We start from the raw sequence: 14,375 nt of genomic DNA, 5'->3' as shown, positions 1-14,375 counted from the left end.
TTGACAAGGTGTTGTGCAAAGGGGGTACAGTTATATAATAAGGCAGTGAGTACATTTCTTATGATATTTTAAACCCTCATTTTTCTTTCCCTTCCCTAGACCAAGTAGGCATATATACAATATCCATTGTACAAAAATCATATACAGTAACCACGTAGGGTATGCCAAAGGAAATTCACCTAGAACTTTCACGGTAATGTCAACAATAGAATCCTCCTGTGCCCTTCTCTTGGAGTTGTTTTTGCTTATCCTCGTCTTATATGATCATATGTACATAGCTGTTGAGTTATTGTAATCCTCTGATAGGTCTATTCTAGACCTTTTTATGTTTAGTAGTTGTTTGGTTTTAGATACATAATGTAAAGTTGCTGACCCAAACATGTGGAAATACCATTTGAAAAGAAGTTTGTTGTTTTGTAGACTTGGTCTTTATTGTCCCCTCCCCCCAAAAAAAACCAGTCATATATCAAGGAGACCATGCCCCTTTGTTCTCTGTGTTCTAGGCTTGTCTCGCGCAACATTATTTGTTCAAGTTCTGACCATTTCCCTGTGAATACCAATATTTTATCATTTCTAATTGCTATGTAGTAGTCCATTGTGTATAGGTACCACATTTTTTGAATCCGTTCATCTGTAGTGGGGCATCTGGGTTGTTTCCATATTTTGGCTATTGTGAATTGTGCAGCCATAAACATGGATGTGCAGATGTCTTTATGCTATCCTGAGACCTGTTGTTCAGGATAGATGCCTAGGAATGGTATGGCTGGGTCATAGGGTATGTCTATGCTGAGCTTTTTGAGGAACCTCCATACTGTTCTCCAAAGTGGTTGTACTAATTTGCACTCCCACCAACAGTGGAGAAGGGTTCCTCTTTCTCCGCATCCCCTCCAGCATTTGTTGTTGCCTGAGTTCAGAGTATAGGCCAGTCTAACTGGAGTGAGGTGGTATCTCAGGGTTGTTTTTATTTGCATTTCCTTTATGAGAGGACTTTTTTCTTGGGTATGTTTGCCAGTGCTGAGGCTTGAACTTGGGCTTTGTGTTTTCACTTGGCAATATATTTTGCTCAAGGCTGGTGCTCTTCCATGTTTGCCATACTTCTGGCTTTCTGCTGGTTAATCAGAGATGAGAGTCTCATGGATTTTTTTTCTTTTTTGCCAAACTGTGACCCTCAAATCTCAGCCTCCCGAGTAGCTAGGATTACAGGTGTGAGCCACCATTGCCTGGTGTGGATCTCTTTCATAAGGGAATTTATTCCACCCAGGGATGCTCTGAATTTATGACTTAGTCACCCCCCCCACTCCCTAAGTGCAGGGGTCCCTGCACCCCAGGTGCTCTCCCAACCAGCGGGAGAGGCAAGGAAGCGCACCCTGTCGAGTGTGAACGCAGAATAGGTAACGAGCTGCCAGTCGCCCGCACCCAGCCCAACCCAACCTTTTGCTGGCAGTTGGACAATCAGACAACTCGGGAGAGGTTCAAGACTGCTCTCAGTTTTAGTGGGGCAGACCCGATCTTAAGTATGGGCAATGGCAGCAGGAAGAGGAGGGTGTAACATACCTAGCCAGGGGCGATGATTGGCGGGCTGAGCTGTCAGTCAAGGGTGGAAGGCCATGGGACCTCCCTAAGGGGCGGCCTAAGTACTAGCAAGATCTCCCCCAGGTTACTGCTGGCAGCCATCTTGCTGCACATGGTCTTAAGACTGGGAGGCGTGGCCAGCTAGAGCCGCCTTTCCAGTTCTGAACCCGGAAGGCAGGTGGGGCTAACCGGGATCCCTCTTCAGAGAGGCGGTGCAAGCAAGCACGCCCCCAGGGACTGAGGCAGGCCGGGCTCTTCAGGGCCTCACTCCCGAGGCACAACAGCCACACACCTCCGGGGCGTGGACAGGCGGGGCCAGTCCGTGTGCCCCACACCTAAGAACATCCTGTTGGGGGTGAGGGTTTCAACACAGCCCCTGTAGGGGAAGATAGGACCTCTTCAGTCTACAGTGCCCTTTATAGCAGGCACCGAGAATAGGCAAGTTCATGGAGGCAGAGAGTCGAAAGGAAGTGCGCAGAACCTGGAGGGAAAAGGGGAGAGGTTATTGTTTTCTGGGTACAGAGTTACTATTTGGGGTTGTACAGCCCCATGACTCTTGGTGAATCCTACACTCACTAAAATGGCTGAAATCACACAAAAAATCTGAACAAGCTTTATTCAGATCCGTAGTCTGTGGAAGCAGCATTGCAAACACGGCGGATTGGGAGGAACAGCCAAGTGGTTGTGGAACACGGTGGATTGGGAGGAACAGCCAAGTGGTTGTGGAAGGCACAGCCCTGCCCCCATCCCTAACGGTCCAGGTGCTGAGGCTGGGGGCCCACAGGGGCCCTGCTTACCTCCTGTGGATGGTCATGTGTTGCAGGGGCGAAGTCAGGCCAGGGCACAGCTGAGGATCTGGGCTACCCGGTGTGAACTCTCAGGTCCACCTGCGTTTTGATTTGTTGTAGTTGGGGGTCACAGACAGCGCTTTGCCACATTGTGGGTCTCCTTGCAACCTGTCAGCCTGTTTAGAGATGGACAGCAGCTTCCCAGGTGTGCTGACCCTGAACAGCTGCCCTCAGGGTGGCTGCACTGACCACCACTGGGGCTCAGAGTCTTCCTCCAAGTGTGTGTGTGTGAGTGTGTGTGTGTGTGCACACACGTGTGTAAGTGCTGGTCCTGGGACTTGGACTCAGGGCCTGGGTGCATTCGAATTTTTGCTCAAGGCTTGTGCTCTACCACTTGAGTTACAGATCCATGTCTGGATTTTGGTGTTTAATTGGAGATAAGAGTCTCACAGACTTTTCTGCCTGGGTTGGCTTTGAACTGCCATCCTCAGATCTCATCCTCCTGAGTAGCTAGGATTATTGGTGTAAGCCACCAGTGCCCAGATTTTTTTTTTTTAAAGCAGAAATGTGTATTATATTTTTAGAATCCAAATTTCTTTCAGACACCCTGGGAAAACATAGAAAAGTACAGATACTAAAATAAAAGTCATCTGTAGTCCCCAGATGGGGAGATTGCTGAGATAACCATTATTAACATTTAATGTTTTCTTCTGGTCTTCCCTCCCCCGCATCCAAATACACACTCTTCTACACAATGTATTCACATCTGTACCTATTTGTTTTTCTATATTGTAACCAAATTGAGGTTATAGTATGGAGTCAGGACTCTTGATGGCAAGTGACCGAAAGCCCTAACGTGAATTATCTAAACAAAATAGAGACATTTATTGGCAGACGTGACCTATATGTGGAAAGGATTATGCAAGCCTCAGGCACAGCTGGATCTAGGACCATCCACAGTAACTTTCTCTCTCTCTCTCTTTCTCCCTTTCTGTCTCTGTATTGCCTTCATTCTCTTGGACCATCTGGCCTCATGATGTGACTCTAAAGTTGTAGACTGTGGGCTGAATATTTTAACCCCTTTTCCTCCAGAGAGGAAAGAGAGCTACTTTTCTACAGCTCCAGTTAAATTCCAAGAAAGAGTTCTGATTGGCTGGGGTCATATGTCCATCTCTCAGCCAATCCCTGCATCCTGGAGTGGGATGGGGAATGGTGATTGCTCACCTTGGGGGAAGGGCTCATCCCTATGGACAGAGTATGGGGGGTATGGTGATAGAGTCCTTTCTGTGGAGAGGGACAAACTCCTTGAAGTGGGGAGTCTACCAGAGGAAGGGGCCAAAATGAATTGGGGAGACCAAAACCCCAAATGAAGCTGATTTGGCATTGTTTCCAGTGTGGAGGGCTAGCCCAGTGTGTTGGGTAAGGCCTCTGTATCTTACTGATTCCATGGGAGTTCCGTTTGTACCATCCCCCATGCAACAGTTGGCAACAGCAGTCACCGTGATGTGTGTATAGCTAGGTCTGGAGTCTTACAGGTATACCTATTTGCATACATGCTGGATTGAGATGAGGTAGTTCCAGGTCATTCAGCCCAGTTTATTTGAGTGCTTCTTTTTTTTTTTTTTTGGCCAGTCCTGGGCCTTGAACTCAGGGCCTGAGCACTGTCTCTGGCTTCCTTTTGCTCAAGGCTAGTACTCTGCCACTTGAGCCACAGCGCCACTTCTGGCCGTTTTCTGTATATGTGATGCTGGCAATTGAACCCAGGGCCTCATGTATACGAGGCAAGCTCTCTTGCCACTAGGCCATATCTCCAGCAGCCCAGTTTATTTGATCAAAGTAGCAAAGCCCTGGAAACAGCCAAAAACCTATCCAGAAGGCGCTTGGTTACCTTAGCTATTTCATATAAAGGGCACAGACTAACGCTTGATTTAAGAATGAATGGTCTGAGAGAAAGTCACTTCCGAGATATTGCAAATAGTGGAAGGGATGTGCAGAATAGAATAGAGCAGCATACTGCCCTCTGTGTGCAAAAAAGGGTAGTAGAGCTGGGAACCATGGCTCATACCTGGATTCTCAGCTACTTGAGGTAGAGATCAGGAAGATTGTGGTTCAAAGTTAGCAAAATAACTCCAAGTGAATAGTTCAAGTGGTAGAGCACCTGCCTGAGCCCGATACCACTAAAACAGAAAAGGAAACTAGGATTCCATGTTTGTGCTGGCATATATAGTCAGCTTTGTGTGTCCATGGGTTCTGCACTGGTGAATTTAACCAGCCTTGAATGAAAAATATTCTAAAAAATTGAATGTGTACTGAACCCGTCCAACCTTTTCTCTTTCCCCCCTTCCCTAAATGACATGATGTAACAGTAACTGTTGACACAGCATTGATAAGCAATCTAGAAGTTATTGGAGCAGATTACCTAGTTAAAAATCAGCAGACCAGATGTGGAGGTAAGCACCTGTAATCGGCTGCTCAGGATGCTGAGGCAGGAGGATGGAGAGTTCCAGACCAGCCTGGAGAGAGAAGGTGGGGGTCAGGTGGGTGGGGGGAAGAAATCAGTGTACTCACTTGCAACTTGTAGGTGTTGAAAGCATCCATCTTCTGGGGATGACATGAGGTGTTGGAGAGAGCTGGATCCCTGGGGGAGTACTTGGATTCCCCCACTTTGGGGAGAAGTAATTGGCTCTTCTCTCCAGCCAACTTGGACCTTCACATTTAAATGGAGACTCTTGAGGACCTCACTCTTTCTTGACTTAAAGGGAGGAATGGTTGGAATGTTGGAAAAACTTCATAACTCCTCTGTGGTAAGGAAACTGGGCTTGTTCTTCTCACCTGTAGCTCTGCAGGGACAAAGGGAAAGCTTGTGAAAGATTTGAGATGCCTTATTTTCATTATTTTTAATTAATTAATTTTTATTTTTTGCCAGTCTTGGGGCTTGGACTCAGGGCCTGAGCACTGTCCCTGAGCTTCTTTTGCTCAAGACTAGCACTCTACCACTTCAGCCACGGCTCCGCTTTTGGCTTTTAATGTTTCTGTAATACTGTTACCGGATGGAGGTGAGGTTTGGTGAAGTGTCCCTTTAATTGTAGGAACTCTTCACTTAGGGTCCTTGACTTCGATAGCAGAATAAGAATTTCTGGACAAGTCACAATGGTAAGAAAACTTGGCAGAGCTTTATTGACTAAATAAACAAGCAGGCAAGCAGACAGACAAAAAGCAGGCAAACAAAAGGGCTGGGGCACTAGCAGAGTATGAGTGCTCTCATAGGGAGATAGACAAACACACCGAGAGACATACATGGAGAGACCCAGACCCAGACTCAGACACACATACACAGACACCCCCCCCCACACACACAAGGAGACACCCAGATAGACACAGAGAGGCACAGAGACACACACAGCTCCTTGTGCTGTTGGAGTATTTATAGGGTAAAGGCAGAGGGTCTGGCTTGTTCTAACCACACCTGGTGTTATTATCTGAGTTTCCAGGTAAGAATGCATCCTGCCATACAGTTGTTAATCCCTGGGTGAGAAATGCAGCTATTAATGGGCGAGAAATGTATCATTAGGAAGGAATACATCCTGTTGTTTCTCTTTGAAGCAAAGATGGCACTTCTGTTTTTATTTTTATTAAAAAAAATTTTTTTTTTTTTGCCAGTCCTGGGCCTTGGACTCAGGGCCTGAGCACTGTCCCTGGCTTCTTTTTGCTCAAGGCTAGCACTCTGCCACTTGAGCCACAGTGCCACTTCTTGCTGTTTGTGAAATCTCCAGGAAGACTGCAAGCAGGAACCCAGGTGGACAGCCCAGGTGTGCATAGTGTGGAAGTGTGGTGGCTGTGTGGAGGAGGAGCCTGTGGGAAGGAGACTCCTAAGAGGAATTTCAGTGCTGTGCACAATGTTTGGGAGAGGTGAGGAAGGGAAGCGGGAGGGGAAGGAGCGGGGGCTGGATGGAGCTATCTGGACAGGAGGGGAGGAGGCTCCAGGTGGTGGGGCTCCAGGGGGTGGGGTTCCAGGGGGTGGGGCTTGAAGGCGTCAGAGTGGCATTTGAGCCAAAGGGCAGAGGAAACTGTTAAAAGAAGGATGATAAAACCCACTTCATTTTCTTTCTTTTTTTTTTTTTTTGTCTTTTCTTTTTTGGTACTGGGGATCGAACCCAGGATGTTACACTTGCTAGGCAAGCGCTTTGCACTGAGCTACATCCCAGCCCTCTCACTTCATTTTCTTTGATCTTTTGAACCTGTCTGCCTGTGTAGCCCAGGCTGGCCTTGGATTTTTAAAGTACAATTTTATTGTTAATATTAAGGTATCATACAGAGGGGTTACTGTTTCATAAGTCAGGTTATTGGAAAATGTCATCTCTTCCTTTGCTTTCCCTGTTTTCTCCTCCTGTCCCTGCCCCACAAGTGCACAGTTCATTTCCCACATAGTGTATGCTAAACACCATAACTGCATTTGTTTATCTTTCCTTCCTCCATTTCTGCACCCCCTTTGCTCCCCCTAAAAATCAAAACCAAAACCAAAAGAAAATCCAAAAGCAAAAATAAAAACAACGCTACCACCACCACCACCACCACAATTACCACCAACAAAACCCATGTTTCTATTTCCTGGAATTTGTTTTGATAAATAGTATTTTAAATGTTCAGAGGAGTTACTCCTTTGGTTTCCTCCTCTAAGAATAATCCTCCTTTAGTCTGACTATATGTGAATGCCTATAGTCCTGTATAAATTATCATGTCCAGTTGTATTTTAGATCCAACTTCCACATATGAGAGAAAACATGAGCCATTTATGTCTCGGAGCTTGGCTTACCTCATAACATGATTTATCCATCCATTTCCCTGTAAATGACATAATCTTATTCTTTCTAATGGATGAGTAAAATTACACTGTGTATATATACCACATTTTATTGATTCACTCATCTGTGGTGGGGCATCTGGGCTGTTTCCATAACTTGGCTATTGTGAATAGTGCCATAGTGAATATAGAGGTGCAAGTGTCTTTATCATGTCCTGACTTGTAATGATCTGGTAGATGCCCACGAGTGGTATGGCTGGGTTACAGGGAAGTTCTAGGTTTAGTTTTTGGAGGAATACATATTGCTTTCCAGAGTGGTTGTACTAGTTTACATTCCCACCAACAGTGCAGTAGGGTTCCTTTCCCCCCCACATCCCTTGCCAGCATTTGTTATTGTTCCAATTCTTGATGTTGGCCAATCTAACTGGGGTGAGATGAAACCTCAAGGTTCTTTTGGTTTGCATTTCCTTTATGGCCAGGGACGTTGAGCATTTCCTCATATGTTTGCCATTCGTACTTCTGAGAAGCCTCTTTTTAGCTTCTTTGCCAATTTGTTGATTGACTTATTAGTTTTGGAGAGGAGGGCTTAATTTCTTGAGCTCCTTGTTGACCTTGAAATTCTTGATCCTCCTGCCTCTGTTTCCCATTGCAGGTGCGTGCCTTTATGCCTGGTAAGAGTTCACCTTTTATTTTTCCTCTGCTGAAATACACAAAACACATAACTTACCTTTTAACCATTTGAAAATGCACAATCGATGGCATTAGGTACACTCATGACCTTGGGTAACTATCACCGTTATGTTCCAGAACTTTTTGCTGCTTCAGACAGAGGCTCTGCCCATTAGCAGGAATGCCCAGTGCCTCCTCTCTCTTGCCCTGGCAGCTACCTGGCTTCTTTCTGCCTCTGTGGATTTACCTATGTTGAGCATTTCATAGTAAATGGGATCATACACTCTGTGGTCTCTTGGATCTGGCTTCTGTCCCCGAGGATGGCACTTTCAAGGTTTACATGTGGCATGGTGTGTCCCAGCACTTTCTTTATTCCTCTCTGAGTCTGGATGGCATCCCTCATATGGCCACAACATGTTTCCTTATTTCTTCAGCCAATCATGGACATTTGGATCGTTTCTTCCTTTCAGCTATTGTGATCCACATTTGCTACGAACATTCCCGTGCATGCTTTTGTTTTGAATACCTGCTTTTTTTTTTTCAACTCTCTTTAGGGGTGGAATCACTGGGTCACATGCTGACTCTATGTTTAACCTTTGAGGAGTTGCCAAACTGTTCTTCAAAGAGGCTGCACCATTGTACATTGCCACACCCTGGATGTGTGGTCCAGTTCCTCCATCATCTTGCCAACATTCACTACTTTCTGGTTTTGTTGTTGTGTTTGTTAGAATAGTTGCTGTATTTTCCTTCCTAGGGAAGGGTTTGGGAAAGTGCCTGGAATGGATACCTTCATCCAAGTGAGGGATAGTGGGGTGACACTGACTTTGAGTTGTGGGTCAGATAGATGAGGGGTGATGATGACTTCGTGATGTCCGGAGGCCTTGGGTGAGGAAGAGAAGGGCTCCAGCAGGACCTGTTCCTGTCCCAGCCCTGAGTGGTTAGCACTGTACGCACCTGCCTCAACCAGTGTCTGTGGTCTTGGATTGGTAGTCTGACAAGGCCTTGGGCAGCACATCTTTTGAGCAGGCTGCAGGGTTACCATGGACAGGGGTAGGTTAAGGTGGGGGGTAGGTATAGAAGAAGTCTGTAAGGATCATCCCATCTTTCTCTCCTCTCTCTCTCTCTCTCTCTCTCTCTCTCTCTCTCTCTCTCTCTCTCTCTCTCCTCTCTCTCTCTCTCTCGATCAACACAGGCCTTTCTGCATTCTACATAGGCTGAGTATACCCCAGTTCTCCATTTTGCCTTTATTGCAAGATCCTCAACACCCAGAGAGACCATGTTGATGGTGCTAGGAGCTGAATAGAATGGCCTTTTGAGTGTCCTAATGGTCTCATGGGTGGGGGGCTGAGCTGGTAGCTCTGAGGGGCAGGGAAGTAATTTCTAAGCCCCCAAGGCTGGTGTAACACTTTTGGTTTGCAGGTTGACCTGGGATGCGGGGTGCAGCCTTCTGGAGGGACCTCCCAGGGAGCACTGGGCTTTCCTCTGTTCTATGTCCAGAAGGAGCCACAAGGACCTGGCCCAGCCCTCTGTGTGGTTCTTATTAGGTCATCCCTGCCCCCTATCATGCCTCCTCCAGCTAGGCAGCATTTTAATAGATGGATTTTGGCTCTGATGGGGAGTGAAGTGTCTTCTATCCAGAAGCTTCCAAAAGTCTTGGTCTCTTCTCTGAGTTTTTCAGTCTAAATTCTCTCTCCTCTCTCTATTTCTGTCTTCTCTGGTTTTCTTTCTCTTTTTTCCCTTCTCTAGCATAAGTCTGTAAGACAAACACTTAAAGAAATCTCATTTATCTCTTCCATCTGCAGCTTGGCGCAGAATAAAGATATTCTGAGCTGGCTTTTGAGCTGTGGGTATTAGTCAGCCCTGCTCTTGATGGCCACAGGGAAATTGGTATAGATGCCAGGGTAGCTGGGACCCCCAAAACTCTGACCCAGAGAGGTGGGTGGGAGGCCCTTTCTCTCTGTTCCCTGCTCATCCTCTGCTCCAGAGAGAGACCTAGGAACAGCTAGCAGGGGAGTGGGAGGTTTTAGGCTAGCCTTTGAGCAGCAGTGAGAAATGGAGAGGCTCTGAGGGCTGAACCAGAGTAGTGGCATGTAGTACGTTGGAGGCTGGCAGAGGTGAGGCTAGGTGCCCGGATGTCCTGAAACTGGGACCTTGCTTCTCTGCTAGGAAAAGGCCCTGGGACCTCCCATTTCTCCTGCCCATGCCACACCCTAATTTCTGCATCCAGGGCCTCTGTATCCAGGGACTTTTCTGGCTGGTTCAGGAGTGGCCTCTTCTTTATTACCATTGGATCTTGCAAACAGGGTTGGAGAGTGGATCAGGGAGGGGAAGACAGAGACCCTGGGTAGGGACTCTTACTTCTCAGTGGTTCCAGCTGTCTGTGGAAGCTGACTTCATGCCCCCTGGGAGACCAATACTGTGTCCATGGCAGACCCTTCCAGTGTTATTGATGTTGATGCATCGTCCTGTCACTTGAGTAACCAGGGCAGCTGGAAATGATTCTGCAGGAAAGGCCTTTTCTCAGCCCTGTTTCCTGGCGGCAGGTGCTGGGTCTGCTTTCTGGGGCCTGGCGCTCTGGTTTGACATATTGCTTCAGAGAAGCACAAGGCACATGTGGCAGGGCTCTGTCCCCCACACAGACAACCTCATTCGATATCGCTGAGAAATCTTGTTTCCCCAATGAATACACACACACACACACACACACACCACACACACACACATACATGTACACACACACGTATCAGTACTTATAGTACAGATGTAAAGCTCTGAAATAGAATGATAAGTCTGTTTTGCTGAGACCTTTATGTCTCTGAAGAACAGGGCAGAGGGAAGCTTCCAGAGTTCAATCTTTAGGTTCCCTTAGAATCCCAGCTCGGCCACTTTCTTGCTCTGAGACCTCCTATAAATCATTTAGTCTTTTCTGAACTTCAGTTTCTTCTTCTATTAAACAGGAGAATAATTGTGTACCTGCCCTGTAGAGTTGTGGAAAAGATTCAATGAACTAAGGTATGTACAGGGTTTTGGTAGTGTGAAGTCAAGGTGGCAATGGAGGTCTGTCCTCTAGGATCCATGGGAGGGAGCAAAGCAGAGGTCTGCCCAAGGAGAAATAGTAAATAGACCAATTGTGGTAGAGGCAAGACTCAACGGATCCCTCTGACTCTCAGGGGTGTGAAACTTTCCATGCTCTTATTTCTTTTTCAGTGTACTCAGTGCCAGGATGTGCTGGGGGCAGTCAGTGGTCTGGATGCCCATGAGAGACCAGCCAAAGGGCACAGCAGGGGCTCCTGTTCTGGCTGGGTCAGGAAGTGGCTTTCTCCTCATTGCCTGGGGATCTTGTTTATCTAGGGATGCTCCAGCCTGCCCCATCTCTGTTACAGAGGATAGGAGGGGTCAGTCCTGGCTTCTGGAGTGCTCTGAGCCTCTCACAGTCTCCCATCTTTCCACTCTTGTTAGCCTGTGTAGAGAGGAGGCAGAGGTTTACTGTTGGATCTCACCCACCTTCAGTGGGCTTCCTAGGTTGGGGTAGAGCATGGTGTGTGATGGGCATGAGATGGTAGGCCTGGTCCCTGGGCACACAGCCAGCTGTGTTTGGTTGCTTGGCCAAAGCTAGAACCTAGTGCCCTTGAAGTTCATGTTCCAGTGATGTTCAGGTCATAGGCGTGCGCGCGCGCGCGCACACACACACACACCACACACACAGACAAGAGTGACAATGGGCAGCTTCCTGTGTCTTAGTGCTGGGAAACAGCTAAAGGTTGCTTCTGTTTTTGTGCTGGTATTGGAGCTTGAATTCAGGGCCTGGGTGCTATCCCTTAGCTATCTTCTCTTAAGGCTAGCATCTACTCCTTGAGCCACAGCTCCACTTGTAGATTTTTGGTGGTTCATTAGAAATATGAGTTTCATAATTTCCTGTCTGGGCTGTATTTGAACTGTGATCCTTAGATTGTAGCCTGCTACAGTAGCTAGGATTATAGGCACGGGCCACAGGTGCCTGGCTAAGTTATCTTTTTAACAAATGGAACTCTCACAGGTAGGAAATAGCTATCGATTGACTAGACCAGACATGCTTACTTTGAAATGCTTTGGTCTGTCCCCACCTGCATTATTACTTAGCTTGAATCCATGATGAAAACCTCTAGTCTGGCATGTCACTGAGTAATTACTTACTCAGAAGAGTTCAGAGTTGACTGACAGAGTCTTAGAGTGGAATGATGGCTTGGTTGGGAGGCCCAGCAGCCCGGAGGCAGGGCGACTCCTAGTACTTAGATTGCAGAGTGTTTTCTTAGCAAGGTAGTTTCACACAGTCTTGTATGGGCGCTGTGAGAGGGAGACCTACTCTTTGTGCTTTTACTAGGAATTCATTGACAACATGAGGCCCCTTAATATGCAGTATCTACTCCCGGTGGCACCATTTTTTGGTTCAGTGCAATAGTCAATATTTAGTTTTTTATGACTGTGTAACTGTTGTTTGTTATTGAGTCATGGAGCATGCTATGATAATGTTTTCCTTTCTTGTATAGCTTTTCTTTTCATTCTTCTTGGAATTAATGATTAATTCATGTTTCCAGGTTTCCAACATAGCATGGTTTTCTATATACCTATCTATCTTTTTATTGTTTATCATTTTTTTCCTGTTATAATTCTTTCTTCCTCCTTCCTCCCAAGCCCCACTTGTACCTATTGACTATCTATTCCCAGGATAGATAGATCCTAAAATCTTCTAGAATCTTCTATCCTTTAGTGGATAGTTGCTTGTGTGTGTGTGTGTGTGTGTGTGTGTGTGTGTGTGTATGTGTGTGTGTGTGCCAGTCCTGTGGCTTGAACTAAGGGCCTGAGCAAAAAGCTCAAGGCTAGTGCTCTATCACTTGAGCCAGAGCTCCTCTTTTGGCTTTTGCTGGCTAATTGAAGATAAGAGTTTCATGACTTTCCTGTCTAGGCTGGCTTCAAACTATGATTCTCAGATCTCAACTTTCTGAGTAGGATTATAGATATGAGCCACTAGTGACTGATGACTGTTACTGTTTAACAGTAGCCTCTCAAAAAAGATACAAGAGGGTAAACATTGTTTTGAGCTCTTTTATATTTCAGAATGTTTGACATTTGGTTGACAGTTTGCCTGGGTATAAAATTTTAGACTCCAATAATTTTGAGGGTTATTGCATCATTACTCACTAGATTCTAGAATTGGTCTTGAGAAGTATGCTGATGTGCAGATTTACACCTGTGAGTATGGTGTGCATTTGTTCACTGGAAGTTTTCATTTATGCCTATGTTCTGAAAGTTTCTGAGACTGTTTGGGGTGGCTTGTACCTCCTGCATTGTTCTGGGTTCTTGAGGGACTGAGGAATTTGGAATCTTCAGTCCTAGACATTCTTCTTGTACTGTTTCTCTGATAATTTTCTCCTATTATGGTGAGTCAACCACTTTTATTATTTTGTCAACTTCTGTGGGTTAGTAAGTCAGTTGAGGCGTGTTGAAGGTGGGAGCTTGTCTTTGCTTTCATCCTGTCTGTCTGGGAGCTTATCTTAGGTATCTGGGATGCTTTTCTGGGATTGTATTTCAGCAGCCTTAGCTCTGGCTTAGTTCCTAGGTTCTTCTAGTGGCATCGGCTGGGCCTGAGGGTCCAAGATGAGTTTTTTCTTACTGAGGGACTGAGATAGCTGGCACACGTGGCCTGTGTAGCCCCTTCTCATGGAGCCACAGCCTGGCAATCTCAGTCAGATGTTATGCATGCTGGCTTCTTTTCCTAGAGTAAATGTTCCTAGAGATTGGATGGAAGCTAAGAGAGTTCTATGACTCAGCCATGAAAGTAAAGTCGTTTTTTTTTTTTTTCCCTGCCCCATTATCTTAGTCAAAACCAAGTCACTGGGCCAACAGAGATTAAAGGGAAAGGGACCATGGAAAGGCTTTAGTATTGAGAGATAAGGATTAGCTTTTATCAGGAGGCTGAGGTTGGATGCTAGCTACCACCCCACTTCTCCCTTCTTTCCCTACCACTTTCTGAAGCTTTTAAAATTATTATTTATTTTTTGTTGGTTATGGGGCTTGAATTCTGGGCCTGGATGCTGTCCCTTTTGCTCAATGCTATCACTCTACCACTTTGAGCTATAGTACCACTTCTGGTTTTCTGGTCGTTAATTGTAGATAAGAGTTTTACAGATCTTCCTGCCTAGGCTGAGCTTTGAACTTCAATCCTCAGATCTCAGCCTCCTGATAGCTAAGATTGCAGGCATGAGCCATGGGTGCCCGGCCCATTCTATTTTTTTTTTTTAAACATTGTCTTCTTGTGTCATGGACACAAAATACTGCTTTATCTCTCAGAATATTGATTTATAGTGGGCTTTATTTTTTTGCATGGTTTCTTTTCATTGTCTGTTCCCTTTGGGTTCTTCTTATTTATTTTGGCATTTGTTGTGTTCAAGGCTTCCTCAGGTGTCTGACCACCCTTGGATTTCTCTGTATCCAAGAGTGAGGCAGGTGAGAGGGAGTGGATGGGGTGGAGCCCTGTGCGGACTGCCTGGCTTGCTGCCCTGGACTTC

General features: G+C 46.1%; 1 protein-coding gene across 5 annotated transcripts in view; it reads left to right on the top strand.

Moving 5' to 3' along the window:
• The window catches only part of Rap1gap2 (RAP1 GTPase activating protein 2), a 207,121-nt gene that overhangs the window by 81,343 nt on the left and 111,403 nt on the right, over nt 1–14,375 (top strand). The gene's annotated exons all lie outside the window — the stretch shown is intronic.

The sequence above is a fragment of the Perognathus longimembris genome, chromosome 17 (assembly GCF_023159225.1).
Source record: "Perognathus longimembris pacificus isolate PPM17 chromosome 17, ASM2315922v1, whole genome shotgun sequence".
NCBI lineage: Eukaryota > Metazoa > Chordata > Mammalia > Rodentia > Heteromyidae > Perognathus > Perognathus longimembris.
This window is presented reverse-complemented; position numbering and strand designations above follow the sequence as displayed.